This window comes from Perca fluviatilis, chromosome 9 (assembly GCF_010015445.1).
Source record: "Perca fluviatilis chromosome 9, GENO_Pfluv_1.0, whole genome shotgun sequence".
NCBI classification, from domain to species: Eukaryota; Metazoa; Chordata; class Actinopteri; order Perciformes; family Percidae; genus Perca; species Perca fluviatilis.
In genome coordinates, this window is record NC_053120.1 from 36,075,771 (window position 1) to 36,097,313 (window position 21,543).

Here is a 21,543-nt window from a genome sequence, read left to right on the forward strand (position 1 = left end):
ACTGATAAAACACCAAAGTGAAACTTTTACGTACTGCATGCATTTGGTCCAGAGGGCAGATGTGCTCTACAGTAACCTTTGGAACCCAAAGCTCATCCTGAATTCTATCTAAATCAAATTGTTTTCTCTGATGCAATCTGGCCATTAATCACACAAAGGAAATTATTTTTTGTTTAATTGTTGATATGTGTATCCTGCGAGGCAATTGACGGCAACCAGTTAAAAAAAGATGAGGTTGTGCACATCCATGTAGTTGAAAAAAAAAAACAAGAGCTTAATACTCCGGAAAAATACTTTAATAGTGCAAATAAAGCACAGAACATTTCGGCTGACAATTTGGCCTTCCTCAGGTGTATCTGATTACAGTGACCCATGACCCTTTATTAGTCATGGCTAAATGAAGCATCATAAAGCTTTGTGAGCCATTTGTTTATCGGTGTTTTAAGCCCCCAAGGCACTAGGACTAGGCAATGGTTAGGGTTAAGGTTAGGGTTAGGTGCCTTGAAGTCAACGGTCGCAGCGCTGCCTTGAAGTCGATTAGGTAATGTTTATGGTTATGGTTATGGTTATGGTTATGGTTAGGGTTAGGGTTGGGTTAAAACGCAACGCCCAGGATGGGTGCCACTGGACAGGAAGGACAGCGGGAGATTACAACTTTAAATAACAGGTCACCGCCACACCTGCCCTGGTCTCTCTTCTGGAAACATTAGAAAATAAATAATTGAAATAAATAAAATAAAATAAAATATATATAGAGAGTTATGAAAATACAGTATCTCACAAAAGTGAGTACACCCCTCACATTTTAGTAAATATTTCATTATATCTTTTAATGGGACAACACTGAAGAAATGACACTTTGCTACAATGTAAAGTATTAAGTTTACAGCTTATATAACAGTGTAAATGTGCTGTCCCCTCAAAATAACTCAACACACAGCCATTAATGTCTAAACCGCTGGCAACAAAAGTCCGTACACCCCTATGTTAAATTCCCATAGAGGCAGGAAGATGTTTATTTTTAAAGGCCAGTTATTTCATGGATTCAGGATACTATGCATCCTGATAAAGTTCCCTTGGCCTTTGGAATGAAAATAGCCCCCCCACATCATCACATACCCTTTACCATACCTAGAGATTGGCATGGGGTACTTAAAATAAAAATCCATAAAATCATCTCTCAATGCAAATCAAACTAGCTATTAGGCTAACTGACATAAAACCATCCCAATCTCTAGGTATGGTGAAGGGTATGTGATGATGTGGGGCTATTTTAATTCCAAAGGCCAAGGGAACTTTATCAGGATGCATAGTATCCTGGATACAATGCATCCTGATAAAGAGATGATAGAGAGATGATTTAATGGAATCAGTCATTTCTTCAGTGTTGTCCCATTAAAAGATATAATGAAATATTTACTAAAATGTGAGTGGTGTACTCACTTTTGTGAGATACTGTAAATAGCCCCGGCGTCGCAATACAAACAAAATTCTATCCCAATATTAAAGACATATTATTTAACCTCAAAAACTAAAATAAAAGATTTAAAGGGTCTACAATACTGTCTGAATTACTTGCCCTTGAGGTTAAAAAGTACACATACCATTAAAAATTAGTAAAAAGTGCTGTGTTTAAAAGGCTTAAAAAAGTGCCACACAATAAATAACCATAAATAATTTAAAATACATCATAGAATAAAACCACACTGTTAGTAAAATTAAAATGTTTAGAAACATTTTTTTCTTCATCTTCCCCCTGTCTCTCTCTCACTCACACACACACACACACACACACACCCAGGCCTTGTTTTGAAACCTTTTCTATTAGTTTTGTTGAAATTCTTGCAGAATTAATTTTTCTGCGTGTGTACAGTATACATTATACATGGTTCAAGATACATGTCCTCTCTCCTCTAGACAGCCTGCCGTTTAGGACAGTTCCAAGGGTACCACATGAGAACCGATTAGTCTGTCCGCTATCATAGTTAGGGTTAGGGTTAGGTGCCTTGAAGTCAACGGTCACAGCGCTGCCTGGAAGGAGACGTTGGGGACTTAAAACACCATCGAGCAAACCATTTCTTTTAATTGTCTGAGCCCACTAGATGGCGCTCTTGGTTTAAATAAAAGGGCTCCAGGAATGGCAATTCAGTGTGCTTTCAACTCTTTGTTGAACAGAGAGCGCCATCTAGTGGGCTCAGAAAATAAAGAAAATGCTTCATGAAGCTTTATGAGGCTTTATTTGGCCATCACTACCCTTTATCTGTTTTCATCGCATCACATGATCAGAGGTCATGTGATCATGTGATGTCATTTAAATACTAGTCAGACATAGATGCACATACTAATCAGACTGGGCATTTAAGATGACAAAATAATTAATTGACGGTAACCAACACATGACTGTCACCCACACAGACGGCGTTTCTGTGAATCAGATGTTAGGCCCGTTGGAGATGAGCCAGGCATGCCTAGCATCAATCACCGGCGAATGCATGCTGGGTAGATTTGTGTCCGACTTGATCCCGACTTGCTCTGACGTCATGCACACGTGGTCAACGATAACCTCACGAGATCAAGGCGGCCGCAGTTCTGATAGGCAGGCAACGCAGTTGCTCTCCACCGACTGCAAGACCCAGGAGGACTCAGGGCATGCTGGGAAACGCCTGGCTCTCAGCTGATCTAACAGCTGATTGGTTCAGAATCGACTCAACATGATCACGTTTTATATAAGCCTTTTATTGTGGAGGGATTTTTAATTGCTATTCGTCTGATTTAAAGGCTTATTCTGTACAGAACACGTTATGTGGCTGATAGTTACGTTTAGAAGTCAGAGAGACTAAATCCGTTCAGATTACAGATCAGGCGAAGCGCAGCTCATCTTGAACAAGCCTAATGACTTCTCTTCCTGCCCTCAGCTGATTTCCTGGTGAATGCCTCAGAAGAAAGAGAAAAGATCTTTGGATGTTTAGTTATTCTCGTTGTTTGTGAATGAATGAAGATGTTAGTTACAGGTTGTAACCCGTTAGCACCATCAGTTTTGTTTCTGAACCACTGTTGCTTAGGTCAGTGTTTCTTAAAATAGGGATAAATGTTTTGTGCTGTACAGGGGGTACTCTGATGAAACAATATTTCAAAAGTACAAGAATCACTAAACATATCTTGAGGCAATGACTCAAAGCCGTTTGCAGGCGAGCGTCCATATTCACTACCTACTGGGACAGTGAGGAGCACAACGTAATGTTAACAGGTACCTACCAGTTAGTCAGAAGCATGGTTTGAACAGAACTTTCCTTCAGAACGATTATTACAGGGACCTTTCAACTCAACGTGCAGTGATCAGAGGACTTCTGCGGAGCAGAGGAGGTGGTGTATGCCTGGGAACTGGCAATGAACTTGTTCAACAAACATAAACTTCAAAATAGCAGTAATTGCGTGCAGCTGTACAGTGAATCAGTTCATGTCCTAAAACTCGGTTTATGTCTGCCTAACTGACACATTCTTTCGCATTCAGACGCAGAGCCAAGCGACATGTGAGAATTTGCTGTAAATATCTTCATCTTCTGATGCCAATCAAAATAACAAAGAGAGCCCACTGTGATGGTGGGCGATGCCTCATTATTGTTGACCTCCTTCCCTCTTGCTCTTACAGTTTAGAAAGATTTTCTTTTTTTATCTTCTCACCCTCTCTCTCTCTCTCTCTCTCTCTCTCTCTCATCTCTCTCTCTCTCTCACACACACACACACAAACACACACACCCAGGCCTTGTTTTGAGTCCTTTACTATTAGTTTTGTTGAAAGTCTTACAGAATTTATTTTTCTGCGTATGTACAGTATACATTATACATGGTTCAAGATACATATCATCTCTCCTCTAGACAGCCTGCCATTAGTCTTTCCGCTATCATAGTTACACTACGCTTCTTTGTTGCATTACACCGCACGTTTCCTGCTCCAAGCATGTTGAGTGTGAGCATGACTGTGCAGTTGAGTTATGTTGATAGAGTGTCACTGGCATCGAGATTAAAAGGTCAAATTCAATTATTTATAACACAATGGAGGAAACCGATGGAGTGCCTACTCCAGGTAGGGGATGAGTCCTTACCCCAACTGAAGGAGTTCAAGTACCTTGGGGTCTTGTTCGCGAGTGAGGGGACAATGGAGCGGGAGATTGGTCGGAGAATCGGCGCAGCGGGTGCGGTATTACATTCCATTTATCGCACCGTTGTGACGAAAAGAGAGTTGAGCCAGAAGGCAAAGCTCTCGATCTACCGGTCAGTTTTCGTTCCTACCCTCACCTATGGTCACGAAGGCTGAGTCATGACCGAAAAAACGAGATCCAGGGTACAAGAGGCCAAAATGGGTTTCCTCAGGAGGGTGGCTGGCGTCTCCCTTAGAGATAGGGTGAGAAGCCCAATCATCCGTGAGGAGCTCGGAGTAGAGCCGCTACTCCTTTGCATCGAAAGGAGCCAGTTGAGGTGGTTTGGGCATCTGGTAAGGATTCCCCCTGGGCGCCTCCCTAGGGAGGTGTTCCAGGCACATCCAGCTGGGAGGAGGCCTCGGGGAAGACCCAGGACTAGGTGGAGGGATTATATCTCCAACCTGGCCTGGGAACGCCTCCGGATACCCCAGTCGGAGCTGGTTAACGGGGCTCGGGAAAGGGAAGTTTGGGGTCCCCTGCTGGATCTGCTGCCCCCGCGACCCGACCCCGGATAAGCGGACGAAGATGGATGGATGGATATAGCACAATTCGTACACAATGCAATTTCAAAATACTCCACAGTCATTTCAACTCTAAAAGGAATCAGAAACAAAGTTGAAAAGATTGAATAGAGAAACGTTAGAACATATGGATGATTGAAAATGCCTCAATAAGAACAAATCAAACAAAGAAATGAAGAAAGTGAAATACAACACTTGAGATACTACATGATACATAATAAGAGATTTGGGAAAAATAACATTATTTCCTAAATGCTTCAGTCTAAGCCGTTAAGCATACAAGCAGATTATCAGATCTTGGCTCTTATATTAAATACTAAATTACCATTTAAGTGACATTCATTTACTATTTAATACATCTATTGGTACTGCAGTACAATTAATAAGCATGTACCACACACACACATGCGCGCACACACACACACACACAGGTGCATACGTCTCACAGTGACAGACTCATACATTAATTAATGCTGAAAAACCACTCTGGACCAGGTGCGTTTGTGTGAGTGAATGTATGAGCCTCTCACTGTGAGATGTAAGCACCTGTGTGTGTGTGTGTGTGTGTGTGTGTGTGTGTGTATGTGTAAGTAGCGTGGCTGGCTGAGGTGATGGCGCAGCATTCTGAATGAGTAAGAGACTACAGTACGGATGTGATGTTGTGGCCTTTGGCACTGCACTTAAATGGGCTTATTCTTTATAGCTAATCTCACACCTTCTCTAACACACACACACACACACACACACACACACACACACACACACACACACACACACACACACACACACACACGATAACAGCAAAGTGAGAGAAGGTAGGATCCAAAGACCTTTTTCGTTAAACCAAAAATGCAAATACTAGCTAACCAGTTTTACAAAAAGATATCTACAGGGTGAAATTTGTGGAAAAAAAAAGCAGAGGGGTGATGTTTTTTGATCATGCACAAGAAAACAAAACATGCAAGAATTAAATCCCCCTTTCAATACCATGGCTATAGAGCCACTCGGCCAGCCATGCCAAAACACTTATTTATGAACTTCAATATCCAATGGAAAATAATCTCAAAATGAAATAGCACAACGTGGTGTCAACATAAAACACGCCGATTTCAAGCCGGAGAGCAGAGTTCACTTTGCTGAGAAAACAAAATACTTTCACCCAGGAAAAACTCGCTCGTTCCTTGGGAGTGTTCTAACCACAATCTTTTTCCTAAACTTAACTAGTCGTTTTGGTACCTAAACTTAACTGGCATCGCTGCATGATGCTAAATTTTTCTGGCTAAACTCCACTACCACAGCCCCTGAAAGGACCGTCATTTGGCAGTGCCTGTACTCGTCTCACAGTCACCTATTGGCGGCTAAACAACTGCCTCTGGTAGCCGGCGTCCTGGAGCTCCGTAGCGGCTAAATACAACCAGCAACTGCTGCTGGGATTTTATCGTTATATGGCAATATAGACTGTTGACGTTACAGCGCAGACAGGGGCATGTTTACCACTGTGTTACATCACCTTTCCTTCACTCCATAAGCGTTTGGGAACTGAGGACGCTCATTTTTGAAGCTTTGTAGGGGTAATTCTTTCCCATTCTTGCTTGACTTCAGTTGCTCAATAGTCCGGAGTCTCCGTTGTCATATTTTGCACTTCATACTGGCCACAAATTTTCAGTGGGAGACAGGTCTGGACTGCAGGCAGGCCAGTCGAGTAACCGCACTCTTTTACTATGAAGCCACACAGTTGTAACACGTGCTGAATGTGGCTTAGCATTGTCTTGCTGAAATAAGCTGAGACATCCCTGAAAAAGATGTTTCTAGGATGGCAGTGTATTTTGCTCCAAAACCTGTATGTAACTTTCATCATTAACGGTGCCTTCACAGATGTGCAAGATACCCATGACATGGGCACTAACACCCCCCATACCATCACAGATGCTGGATTTTGAACTTTGCGCTGATAACAATATGGATGGTCCTTTTTCTCTTTGGCCCGGAGGACATGACGTCCATGATTTCCAAAAACAATTTGAAATGTGGTCTCGTCAGACCACAGCACACTTTTCCACTTTGCGTCAGTCCATCTAAGATGAGCTCGGGCTCAGGCTCGTTATTGATATTGATATGGCTTTGGCTTTGCACGGTAGAGTTTTAACTTGCACTTGTAGATGTAGCAACAAACTGTGTTAACTGACAATGGTTTTCCGAAGTGTTCCTGAGCCCACGTGGTAATATCCTTTACATAATGAGGTCGGTTTTTAATTCAGTGCCGTCTGAGGGATCGAAGGTCACGGGCATTCAATGCTGTTTTTTGGCCTTGCTGCTTACGTGCAGAGATTTCTCCAGATTCTCTGGCTCTTTTGATGATATTATGGACTGTAGATGATGACATCCCTAAATTCATTGTAACTGTACGTTGAAAAACGTTCTTAAACTATTGGACTATTTGCTCACACAGTTGCTCTCAAAGGGATGAACCTTGCCCCATCCTTGCTTGTGAACGACTGAGCCTTTTGGGGATGCTCCTTTTATACCCAATCATGACCAATTAACCTGTTCACCTGTGGAATGTTCCAAGCATTTTTTGAGCATTCCTCAACAGTCCCAGCTTTTTTGGAACGTGATGCAAGCATCATATTCAAAATGAGTCAATATTTGCGAAAAAAACAATCAAATCAAAGTTTATCAGTTTGAACATTAAATACTTCAACTGAAACCCCCATTATCCTTAAAGCATACTTTTTTGAAACCTTTGTTACAGCAGAAATACACATTTACAAAACTGTATGTAATTTCATATAGATTAATACACTGCTAGTACTATGATTAAATGATATAACATATGCAGTGAAATACTAAGACGTGTAATACTAAGTAGGCTCCGCCAATCAAGGATTAATTCACAAAGTGCCCTTTAGTTACATAAAGATCATGAATATACTGCATGCCTTTGTCTTAGTATTAAGTGTGTGTGTGTGTGTGTGTGTGTGTGTGTGTGTGTGTGTGTGTGTGTGTGTGTGTGTGTGTGTGTGAGTGAGAATCTCCAGTCCTCTGGAGGAGTGCCAAGTGAGATCAACTGCAGTGGAATTTCTTTGCTTCCAGAGACACAAACACATTAATTACAGCCTCCCCAGCTCTCCCTCTTATCCCTGCCATCCCCTCTTCCCCTCAACTCACAGCGCTCCTCTCCTCTTCTCTGTTATCTCCCTCTGTCCGTCATTTCCACGAGAGGAACCATAGGGAATTAGGCAAAAATATGCAAAATGCTCAACCGATGTGTTCTGCCCACTGTTTTCTATTAAAGGGAGCTTTTAAAATGTAAATTAAACATGTAAATACGAGTGGGCAGGCGTCTTTGCATCTGGAAACATGGCCCGGGGGAGTATCTGCACACTTTCATCTTCAGTTTAAACATCTTACCATTGTGTGTGTGTGTGTGTGTGTGTGTGTGTGTGTGTGTGTGTGTGTGTGTGTGTGTGTGTGTGTGTTTGTGTTTGTGTGAACATACATACATCTGTGCTTTCAATACATACATGTAGAATTTCCACACTACATAAACACCTGCATCATTATGCAATAACAAATAATCAGTTAGCAGCGTATCATTTTGCATTGGAATTCAGGAGAGCCCCGGTACCTGATGGCCTCCATTATTCACAGGAGAAATATTAGCAAGGCTAGTGATTGGCAGTTGAAAATGTTAGCATGCCCTTCATAACGCTCAGGCTGATATTACCACGGCTGCTGATTGAAAAACCACACTCGTATCCAATTACATAGGCGCACAATTCTACACATCCTGTGCTAATAAATGCCGTGGATTCATGACTGCTTAATCTCAAAAGACACACACACACACACACACACACACACATACACACACAGAATGAGATCTGTAAAGCAGCAGAGCTACTTCTTTCCTAGCCACCCACACATTGTGAGAAGAGTTAGTGCAGTCAGAGCAGACAGAGAGCTGATGGGAAGGTGTTTGGATTAAGACAGAAGAAGCAATTATTATATATATATATACACATACCAATTGATACAATAGTTCAACTCACTGTTTAAGCTGTTTATTTGCCATAGGTGTAGATCTCAGTATGGGCAGTAGGTACATGTCCATGTTTTTTCTGAATTGTCCACAGTTATATTTTTTCCAATCTTAAAGGATCTTGTGATTTTAACCCCACATAGTGTAAAGACCTATGCAGAGCTTCCAGGAGTGTTTTCTGCAAAAAGTGCGCTAGATGATCAGTGAAAGAGTGAGACCTGACCTGATGATCGGCTACCCCGCTGTCACACATATTGGTAGATCCAGCTCTAAAAATACCAGCCCACTTCCTTTGTTCCTTTGCAAGTTCATCATTTTTGCCACGTACATTGCACTCTGGATTTTAAACACCCTGAACCTGAATGTGACTCTGCTCTTGGACCTGAATCTGATTCTGCTTGTCTGGATACCCGTACCTGTACTTCTCTTCCTGCAAGATCATTTATGAACAATAAATTGTTGAACTGCAGCAATCTTCCTGTTTCATCTGCGATTGGGTCCATCCCCTGCTAATGGATCCAGCAAAAAGATTGAAAAACAACTGCAAGAAGTCACAACCTTCAGTGAATCTGCAATGACTGGAGAAATCCTTGCCTCCAGCAGCGAGGAAAGGGAAGAAGCATTGACACTTGCACGCCAGGAAGTTAAGCCAGAAGCTATACCAGAATGGGCAGAGGATCCCAGGGTGCATCCCAAGTCTCTTATTGGATATGTCCTTGATCCTCACTTGAACAGGAAGTCGTTGTGGTCCGCCATCTTGAAGGCCATCTCAAAGCTCTCATTTGTGCTCTGAGGACTAAGAATGGATCTCTGAGGAGCCATGAGCAGGAAACACGGGAGCAGCCTTCACAGGAAGCAAAGCAGCTGAATGCCGTTGTTAACTCTGTTAACAAAGTGCCAGCAATAATGTGGCTGACACATTTTGTGTTCCGCTGCTCATTTCAAGAACCAAACTGTCCCTGACATAGGATAAACTAGAGCTGAAGATCTTTGCCCGAACCCGATGGGTTCGGTCGGGTTCGATCTTAATTTCTATTATTTTACACGGGCTCGGGCCGGGCTCGGGCTTGTGCTTCGGGTTTATGGTAAATGAGCGGTCAGCTGATGCGTTTCGATTAGCGTAAAAATGGATCCTGAGGAGGTGAAACGGAGGCTGGTCTCTGGAGGACTTAGCCTATTTCTTTGTTCCAACTTCCAAGTGGCCGATAGCCTCCGTTAGTCATGAATAAATGATGTTAAAACATGTATAAATTACAATTTTTTTACGAAAGACAAAAGGAGCTGTGTGCGTGCGGCGCAGTCTCTTTTTTCTTTCTCTCCCTTTTCCGCCGAGTGGTGCGTGTGCCCGCTCGCGGTGTGAAGCGCGTGTCCGCGTTATTTTCCGACACTCTAATGACTGCTGATAGACGGCCTTTTGTACAGTCGGGCTGTAAACGGGTTCGGGCTTTTAAAAAGCTGTCAATAAAAATGTACTTGTCGGGCTCGGGCCGAACTTTGTCGGGCTCGGGCCTTTTCGGGCCGTACTTTTAAGGCCCGATTACAGCTCTAGAATAAACCATACAGTTAGTTAGTCACTTAGTGTTCTGCATGTTATGTGAGTGAAATGATGTGACATGGCCAAAGGTTTCCCTTTGCTGACATGTGTCTCATTTAACAGGGACAGACGGAGACACAAACCAACTTATAAAATACAGGTCCAAAAATGACTACCTCTTTACGGGGAAGAGGCAAACAGTAGGCTAGTGATGGCCCAATGAAGCCTCATGAATATTTGTGAACCATATACTTAGCCCACTCGTGCAAACACTGCATTTATAAATTACAAATTTACAAAGGGCTACAGAAATGTAAAATGTATTAAAATAGTTGCACTTTTGTAAGGTACAATCTACTTGGTGAGCTAGCATGTATTCTGACATAGACACATTGTCATCCTTCTAATGAAGAGGGAATGAGACAGGCTTTAGTTCCACTCAACTTTGAACAGCTGTAAAAATCTGTTAGTTCTGCTTGACTTTGCTGGAGGGCCCCTATAGGAGGGCCCCTCTAACAAGAAGGGGACCTGAAGGAGAAGATCAGTGCAGGGTACTGGTAGAAGAGCGTTAAACGTACGGTATACTCGCCGCAGCCGACCTGTCGAGCGCCAGTGTAATGTCATGGGAGCGCCGTAACTGTTGCAGTCTTCTCCTAAACAGAGGTGGCACTAATGAGGAAAGGCTACCGACGCTGCTCTTTCTACAGACTAGAAGAAGAAGAAAAAGGTAAACAACCCCAGAACTGGCCGCAGCATTGACGTCAATGCTTCGATTTGATTCGATGACCTACTTCGTCGGATCAAGCCTTTCATTCGCCATAAAAGAACTCATCTTAGCCCAGTAAGTTTACAAGAGAGACTTGCAGTCACTCTGAGAGTCCTGGCATCCGGTTACTCTCGAGCGAGATCTACGTCATTTTGACGTCACATTGGTGCACACCAACTTCAGCTACGCTGACTGTAAAATGGTATTTACTCTGTTCAATGGGCGCCCATCGGTAGGATTTTGTGGTTGCACTGGAGGCTTTTGTGGAACTGCATGCAGCTGGACCCCAGGGAATAAATGTGACAGAGAAAAATAGAAATTCACACATAAAAAAACAAGAAAAAACAAGAAATATACTAGAAATAATAAATAAGATAAAAAAAAAATGCCAGAACACTACTGAAATAAATATACTTAGAGCGATGAAAAAGAATGTACATGTATATACTAGTGTAGAGTAAAATGTACAACCTACATCCTGTACATAGGATATATAACAAAATAAAATATGTATAATATTAAACATAAAATAACCAGTGTGCAAGTAGCATGATAGCGCAATATTGTAATGTGTGAGGTAATGAGAAAGTTATCTAACATACAGCTGTGAATTATTGTATAGTTGTATGGAATGTGGCAGGAATGATCTATGCGATGTAATGATCTCTATGGTGTTACTATAACAAGGTATGTAGTGTTGTAGCTGTAACATGGTTTAAATCCTACAATGTCTTAACACACCTACCCGATATCACCACCAGCCGTCACTGATTATGTGATGTATGTATGTTGAAAAAGGAAGGGATAGATCTGTGGAAATGATGCCCTTGGTTCTGAAAATACCCTGGTTTGACACACAAACACAATGACAGTCACATATCAGGTTCCAGTAGTGGCTGAACCACACAAGAGGATGGAAGAGAGAGAGAGAAATATCAATACACACCAAAGGGGTGAGATGACAGGAACAAGCACTCTCCACTCCAACTAAACCACAGAGTGTCACAGATGACCACACTCAGCATCAATATGGATAAAGAGGAGAGCTGTCCTGCTGCTGGATCCACCGGAGAGAAGCCACCCCCGGTTACTGAGGCAGCAGTACAGCGAAATTCAAGTCTTTGGCACTGGACGTAAATCATGAGATGCAGAATCATCCAATATGGATTTAGCTCCGTGGGGTACTGAGCTACAGTGAGCCAATGTATGTTGTGACTTGTGATGTGTGCACCGGATTAATGTAAGTCCAATATTCAGTGACCTTTTATCTCTAGTTTCCACCAACTCCTGAGAAATAAATCCAGCTCCACATGTCCTAGCCCTGTGTCCATTCTATCATACTCTACAATGCATTATTTGTTAATGTTGTATAAGTACTGGGCATGGGCGACTGATGGCAACAGGTTCCTGTTTTTTGTCCTATTATTAGTGTTAACGTATTGCCTTTTTGTGTGAGTCACACCACAGTTCCTGCTTTCCAACACTATTACTGCCATTTAGATGTCAACACACACACACACACACACACATTTGTTTTATTAGTGTGTAACTGTGACTCCTGCTGCTGTCTTGACAACGATGACAGCAGCAGTGCGCATAAGCCTCTGTCAACCTGTCAGCTCGCTGCTGCCGCAACTGATCAAAGTGTGGGGAGATATACACACATGCATATGTAAGGAAAACACACACACACACACACACACACTCCTGCACAAAGAAAACAAAGACACTAATGGAAACACACGTAGCACACACAAGCAGAACATATTTCATCGGCAGAGACCACGACAATGCATATCACCAACACTGCTGCCTCCATACTCTGTAAACCATGGCAGTGTCATATCAAGCCTGTTAGCCTAGAGTTCAAAGAATGGTAGAATGATATTGACTGACAATAGCCCTAATCTGTAAGTAAAATGAGAATATAGACCATTATTCCAGCCACTGCTTCTTAAAATTGGCCAAATGGTAACTACTGCAGCAAAAAAAAAGGACAAGGAGGAGAGATCATCCAATTATCAACGTTGCTTAAAATGCTACTGTACGAACAGAAAATTAAGGGGGCGCCTGGATAGCTCACCTAGTAGAGCGTGCCCCCCTATGTACAAAGGCTCAGTACAAAGGCTCAGTCCTCAGTCACAGCATCCGAAGGGTCAACTCTGACCTGCGGCCCTTTGCATGTCATGCATTGTGCTGATAAAATTGGTCATGGCCCATTGTTGATGATTTTGTTTCTTGGTGTGAAAATGCTTTTCTACAACTAAATGTCTCTAAAACAAAAGATATGTGTATGGACTTTAGACGACTTACCCCAGCTCCCCAGAGCAGTGTTGTCAAGGGTCAGGCAGTGGACATGGAAACCAATTATAAATACCAGGGCACCATGATTGATAACATCCCAAAATTTGATTCAAATACTAAATTGTTGGGTCTAAAAGGCCAGCAACGCCTTTTTCCCCATAAGTAAACTTGCTAAATTCTAGATTGATAAGTGTTTAATGACACTGTTCTGTAGAGCTTTGATTGAGTCTGTCATCTCATTATATATTATGTACTTGTATGACAAATTTGGTACTAAAGAGAACAATGTCCTAGCTATGATTGTGAAGGTGGCTAGTAAGATAATGGGAGTACAGTTCAGTTTAAATCACAAAGTCAATTAAAGCTGCAAGCAGCGTTGGACGGGCCCTTGCGCCTCTGCACGCGTCGGGGTTACTGGCGGATGCCGCTCCTTGCGATCGTGCATTTGTGCGGCACTCAGACACTGCAAATAATCACAAATGAAAAGGGAACTCCCTGCTGAGTTCAATGATACCTCACACAAGACACTACATTATACAGTTCATTAGCTGTGAAAGGGGGCGTGGCCAAAGCATAGGGGTCGGGGCAAACCTTTACCAATTAAAAAAGGAAGTCTCTGCTGAGTTCATTGATACCTCACATAAGCCTCTACCTTAAACAGGTCACCAGTTATGAAAGTGGGCGTGGCTTAAACATAGGGGGCGGGCCAAACCATCACCAATGAATAAGGACCTCTCAGCTGAGTTCAATGATACCTCACACAAAGGTCTACATCAAACTGGTCATAAGTTATAAAAAGGGGCGTGGCTACAGCATAGGAGGTGGGTCAAACCATTCACCAATCAAAAAAAAATTCTCTGCTGAGTTCAATGACACCTCACACAAGACTCTACCTTAAATGGGTCACCAGTTATGAAAGGGGGCGTGGCTTAAGCATAGGGGGTGGGCCAAACCATCACCAATGAAGAAGGAACTCTCTGCTGAGTTCAATGATACCTCACACAAGACTCTACCTTAAACGGTTCAAATGTTATGAAAGGGGGCGTGGCCTGAGTATGTGGGCATGGTTAAAGTATAGGGGGCGGTTCACTATCACATGTAGACCACACATTATAAGTTTCATGTAAATCGGATGATGTTTGTCATATAAGGCTGATTTGCTGTTGCCAGTGGGGAGCGCTATGACCAAAAGTCAATGTTGGCCTATAGGTGTCCTCAGGCCTGGACCCTGGAAATTTCGGCCAAATGTACACTAAAGTTACAACAATTTCTTCGTTCATCAATAAATGCTCAAAATGGCCGCCACGCCACGCCAACACAACGTTGGATGAAAAGTTTTTCTTTTAATAACTTTTCATCGTTAAGGTCTTTAGATGACACAGACAGAATTTGAAGTTGATCTCATGAAATCTCTAGGAGGAGTTTGTTAGAGTATAGCACCTTGACTTTTAGGCCTACTTCCTGTTGCCACTAGGGGGCGCTATGACTTTGAGTAAATGTCGGTCTTTATTTGTCCTCAGGGTTGGACTCTTATGAATCCTGAAAAGTTTCGAGCCAGTTGGACAATGTACACTCAAGTTACACCGACTTCTTGTTTCAATGGCGAAACGCACAAAATGGCCGCCCTGCCACGCCCTATGATGAAAAGTTTTTCTTTTAATAACTTTTCATCTTTAACGTCTTAAGATGGTACTGACCAACTTTGAAGTTGATCGGATGAAATCTCTAGGTCCTAGAGATTTCATCCGATCAACTCCAAACTCCTCCTAGAGTCTAGGAGGAGTTCATTAAAGTACGATGTGGAAATGGCCAAAATCGCAAAAATGTCGAACTTTCAATTCAAAATGGCGGACTTCTTGTTGGGTTTAGGGTATGGCTTCAATGACGTTTTATGTACGTCTTAACATTCTTCATATGTGTACCAAGTTTCGTTAGTCTACGTTAAACGTACTGCAGGGGCAGAATTTTTTTTACTTTGTAGGGTGTGCTAGCCAGCCATTTTTGTGCACCTATAACCCTTAAAATACGTAAATTATCAACAGAATTGATGCGACCGCCAATTTTTGTGAGTTTTTGAGTATGTTAAGCCCCTCAAAAAGGCAATTCATTTGCCGGAGGAAGAATTCCTTCAGTTCCAATAGGGCCTTCGCCACTGTCGGCCCTAACAAGCAGGTGCTTAATCAAGCAAAGTGGCATGTGCTCAGAAAGTACCCGTCCCGTTAGTTCAGAGTACAAGTTGTTACCATCTGGCCTAAACTTAGGTGCCCCTATATCCATGAAAAACAAGTACAAGAAATCCTTCATCCCTGTCTCTATTCAAGCCTTGAATTTTGATGGCAGGAGGGGGGTAACAGCTGCATTAAAATTAACTCCTGATTGGCTGCTGCCAATCACTAATAAATCCCATTGTTTTACAGGTTCTTTTTACACCCTTTGACTTGTATTAGATAAGGGCAGCATCAGGTGTGGAATTAGTGTGTATTTCGGCTGGGGCAGGGCGATTAAGAAAGACAATACAAAAGAGTTCTTGGTTAATTTCAGACTGTATAACTTGAAGTCATATTAAAATGCTTAAATGGTACAAAATATATATTTATATATTTACTAATTATTTAAGCTTGTTGACACTGAGTTAGGCTGTGTGGCCACTGATGATAACAGTTTCTATTGACTGGTAGCAAACAACAGTGTTTTGCTCAATACTCTGTGCAAACACTGTTCAAAGCCAAATGTGATGCCTCTTGCTGGTTGCAAATCTGCCATTTGTCCTGCAAGATGGGAACTTATTTCGATTTTAACTGCTGGTTCAGTGTTTTGTTGTAAAAGTTGTCAAAGACTTCAAGGTCCTCTCCGCCACTGAGTCCAGGCTGTTCAGTTCCAGCCCGACCACAGAGCTGGCACCAGCTTGGTAAGTCTGCTGGCCTCACCAGCCATGATGCCACCACCTCAGCACACCACAGCACAGAACAAAGCACTGGCTACTACACACTGATAAAAGGTTGTCAGAAGCCTGTTGCACACAAATCTGAGTCTCCCCAGGATGCGTCTGTGTTGTGTGACCAGTCCAGTTTTTTTTATTGATTTGAACCCCAGGGTACCTGTAAGCCTAGTCCAGACTAGTTGAAACTTGCAACGTGCCGGTCTGCAATGTTCTAAAATCTGCCAGTTTACACCAATGTGACAAGACAAGACGGTGTATCATCTCCAGAGCAACAACTCTCTGTATTTCGTTTTAACTTCCGACTTTCAGGCTTTTTTGTAGCTGGATATCATTTGTTGCATCTGAAAATGAATGTGGATAATGTTAGTTAGATAGTGAGATATTTTCTACAGTTGCATTTCTAGTGATGAATCGGCGAAAAAGTTTTATTTATGTGATTCACTGCTTTGTTCTAAAGCCGCTCCCTCATCGCTCGAGCACTTGCCGTGTTCGCGGGCCCATTTCAACCAGTTGACAGTTTGTAAAATAGAAATAAAATGGATAATGTATAATTTTATTACTATAGTTTACCTGCTACTATAGCTGTATATTGGCTGTTTAAACAGGTGACGTCCCTTACGCTCTAAAACTTCTGCCGACTTGACCAGCTGAGCCGCAGGCGCCACCATCACCCGGCTTGAGTCGAGCTGAGACAGGCCGGTTCAGACCGCTGCAACTTTTCCCTGCAACATTCTAAAACGGTTTTGTCTCATTGCAAATCTTTGGTCTGAAGTGGACTTAAGAGTCCACCCTCTCGCCTTTCTCTCACTGGATGGTAACAGGGACAGGGGTCCTCCTAACTCAAAGCCCATGCTTTGGGCTCATGAGGCCAGTCAGCATCTATCACAACATAATCCACCACAGTGCAGCTGAAGGCCCTTCATCTCTTAATTGTCCCCGTGTGTGGGCATCACAATGAGAACCTAGCCGCGGTGTGACACCGCAGTTGCTTCATTCATATCTTGAGCAATGTCAGAATGTCAGACATATCTTGAGCAAGGCTTGCATTGATCCAAAGACTGCAACGCAAGATAAGAAATACATGAGATGTGCTTGTTCACGCATTATGAATCAGAACAAAACCTCTCACTCTCACACAAGGCTGGATGGAGAAGGGAGTGCAAACAGCACTGTGTTTGGAAATTAAGTTCAATGAAGCAGGATCCTTAAAGCTCATCAGTAATGTCATTACTTGACTCCATGTTTGATGTGCAGTGTGTGATTGTCAGACAGGGGAAGGTTAAGGGGCAACACTACCTGAGACTGAGAAGCTCAATCTCACTGCAAGAGTTCTGCTTTTACTTTACACTGGCCTCCTGCACCTCCGCAGCAGCTCAGTTTTCACAAAATAATTTGAGCTCAGTTTTGCAAAGAAATTGACTCAGCCATGAAATAGAATGAATGATAGCTCAGGGGAGAAAAAAAGGACAGATTAGCATATCTGAAAGGGCTGTATAATTATGTCAAATCTCCAGAATGGTAAAGGCAGCTGAGCAGGAATCATGGTGCAATTCTTAGTCATTACCATATAGGCTATCATAAATACAGTTGCTCTCCCATGCACACACGGAAAATCCTCATCTGTACCCAGATCCAGAGACAAAGGCGACTTCTAATCGCCGCCAGCAGCACTGCTTTGCCCAGGGACCTAGCGTCAGCCGTATGTAATGCACTCTGCCTAATAGACAGTCCATGCCTAATGTTACAGTCATTTGGAGAGGAAATTGATGATTATACATGGAAGCACTTGAGCTACAATGATACTCGTCTTCAGTCTTCCCATATAATGAAGGCCACTGGCCATTCTAATTAAGGTTGTGATTCACAGTTTGCTGTGAAAGATAAGACAGACACAATCCAGGGAAGTCCATTCACGGTCTCACTTGGACTGTGCAGGTGTGTAACCCCTATTCTTTGGTCTTTTGGGGTATCAAAAGGTTTCAAATGAGATGTGGCAGTGCCTGCCCTCGAGGATGCCAGGCTTTTAGAGATAATTTGGGGAGCAGGTTTTATCTCATGCATTCCCTTCAAGGCATTTGCCATTAATTCCATGAAATTACTTTTAGCCATCTTGCTATTACCTGAATCAAATAGCCCAAAGCAGGGACAGACACCTATAAATCATGTCTTGCCATTTTTTTCGAGAACTTAACACCAGCAGTTACAGTGTCTTTCAACCATCAGGGTGCATGTTTATAACCAGCCATTGTATTATTTATGACATTTAAATTTAAAACAATTTAAAACATTGTTATAAGTCTTTTTGATAGAGTGGCTAAAAATGTAAAATGTATCCAGGTGATGGCATTATAGAACAAAACATCAAAAACTAGATAGTGGATTTTCCAGTTATCCTGGCTGAATTTAGCCCCAACTTGGTTTCATGAAACAGAATGAGAGCCAGGTCACAGACTTCTTGGGAGAGCGCGATCTAGTGGGCTCAGAAAATAAAGAAAATGCTTTGTGAAGCTTCATGAGGCTTTATTTGGCCATCACTACTATATATAGTCCCCCAATAATACACCTTTTCTAGAACAAAATCAGAAAAATTGTTAAAAAGACCAAAAAATAGTAAAAACAAGCAGTTAAAAGAATAAAACAATACATTTCAAAACAAAAGAACATAAGACAAAGGCCAGTTCAAACAGGTGAGTCTTTAGCTGCTTTTTAAAAGCGCCAACAGAGACACAGAGTGTATGACTACAGGAGGGCCATTCCACAAGTGGCTGAACGACATTTTTAAAATAAACTGAGACACAACCAGATTTCAGAGAGCTATTTATGATAGAGACCAGGCATCGACCAAAAGACCCCAGTGTATTTTTAAGCAATGAAATTGGTAAAATATATCTTGAGGAAGCTGCCCTACTGCCCAAAAGATCAAGTGAGGTCTTGCAGGGAAATAGGAGAGACGCAGTTTCAAATGTATGGGCGAGTTGGATAAACAGAATAGGGAGTAGCAGAGGGGATGATGGTAGCCCTGACATCTCTAATCTTACTCACAAAAAGAAGAAGAGAAATTATTTGAAAAGACAGGCACATCAGGAGATGCAGGAGTGACAATGTTGTTGATGGTGTGAAACAGGACTTTAGGGTTGCGTTTACTGGACAAGAAGAGGTTAGCGAGCCCTCGTCTCCTTAACCATATCGTTGAACTCAGTTAAGTGGTCCTTGTGATAAAGCTGTAGAACATAGTTGACCGGGGACGGGGTGGAACTGGAGTCTCTGATGGTGACAAACTGTTTCCTGTTTCCAAACCAAAAACAACAGAAAAGAGGCAATCACACATAAAAAAATACCAACCACACACACATAAATCTAGTGATGGCCAAATAAAGCCTCATGAAGCTTCACAAAGCATTTTCTTTATTTTCTGAGCCCACTAGATGGCGCTCTCTGTTCAACAAAGGGTTGAAAACCCACTGATTTGCCATTCCTTGAGCCTTTTTATTTAAACCAAGAGCGCCATCTAGTGGGCTCAGACAATTAAAAGAAATGGTTCACGAAGCTTCATGATGCTTCATCATGCTTCATGATGCTTCATCACATAAATCCCAACCAGAATGTTGGGAGTCACATGGTCAGGTTACCAAAAACCACACCCTCTGGCCAATTTTAACTTTTACTTCATCAAAACTGGATGAATAACAAACTAGTGCTCACCTTTTGTGTATCTAACAATTTGGTTTTCTTTGCAACGATCATTACAGCCTCATAGAGCCACTAGCATGGCTGTAAACTCTTGTTAAGTCATACACATCATGCTAATAATCTTTCCCAGCTCATCTCACACACAGAACCAGCCAGCTGTAAAGTGTATTCATCAAGTGCAGCCTCTGTATTTTATTTCTATCAAACACCCTTCTTTACGTCCTGGCTGAATAAAGCAACCACAATAACAAAGAGTATTTCATTGTTCATTAAGACTAATGATGAGTAAAATATAAAAAACAAATGTCATGCAGTCCTGCTGTATGTCCTTATAGGACACATCTCGAACTGCTTTCATGGGATTAAAATATAATAATCTTTAATGAATTCCAAATTTAATTATTATTTCTAATGCAGGAGGAAATGGGACCCATTAAACAGGCTCTTTTATAAATGAAATACGGTAAAGGAGTTAATGAAGGTGTAGGAGAGATTTTTTTTTATTATTATTAATGATATTAGACTCAGAGTTTCTTCTTAGATTGGTTAAACGAGTTAAATGGGATTTGTTTTGCCTGAAGGTTGCAGGTTCTCAACATGGCTGTGGTAAACTTACTGTAAAACATGTAAAATAGTGTTGTTAAGAATTGATGGAAAAAATACTCAACTATACTACACCTATAGTTTGTTTGCACTGGTCTGAATCAGTTGATGAGTTTGTAAGATTGGAGCATTTTGGTTTCGTTTCACACGGAGAAAAATCCAAGCATACCAAAATGCATCACTACAAATCACGCAAGAACAGATGGGTCTGGGTCCAGAGCAAGAAAGTAAATATAGGAAGACGGTCCTGTGTTCTGTACATTTCCATGATAACAGGTGGTTGTGCATGCATTCAACATCTCATGTACATGTAGGTATTAATGTTCAGAATGAACAAAAGCAGGATAAACAGTATGAGCCATATGATGGAGGAAGGGTTAGGGTTAGGCCGCTACAACTGGTCAGACATTTTTTTTTTCTGGTTCAAAACGGACCATGCATCAGCCTAACTTCCACATGTTCATTGCTCTGATTGGTTGTAGGTCTATTCAATTGCATCCAGAGACATTTTGGTCCGCAACATTAGTAATGCCCCTTGGGAATGGAAAATGAACTGAGAGGTTCCAGACTTTATCCAGCGATTTAGTCTTTAGTAGCCAGGCTATACGGCCCCGGAGGCATTGTATTCAGATCTTTTCTTTACAAGCCTGCAACGAGAAGTATTACAATAAAAGCAACTTACAGTACTTGCTTCACACATACTATGCGAGCTGATTGCTCCTTACTTTGTGCAGTTTTATTCATGATGTGTAGTGTTTCTGTTCGTCCAAGAGGACACCGAGAAAGAAACAGTGTACATTTTGCATAAATACACCTGACAGCTACAGATAACATGCAGCCTCACTCTTACTACTGGAAGCTGTTTCCTTTATTCCATGGAGTCCAGCTGACTACATAACAATGAGGGAGATTGTTGAGCTTTGAAAGGCAGACATCTAATTTA

General features: G+C 42.0%; 1 long non-coding RNA gene across 1 annotated transcript in view; it reads right to left on the minus strand.

The window, feature by feature from the left end:
* LOC120566042 overlaps positions 1-8,836 on the minus strand; it is a 65,296-nt gene extending 56,460 nt beyond the window's left edge. Inside the window, exon 1 of the long non-coding RNA XR_005640325.1 lies at positions 8,773-8,836. This is a non-coding gene — a long non-coding RNA (uncharacterized LOC120566042). The remainder of the gene's footprint in view (positions 1-8,772) is intronic.
* Between the last annotated feature and the right edge of the window lie 12,707 nt (positions 8,837-21,543).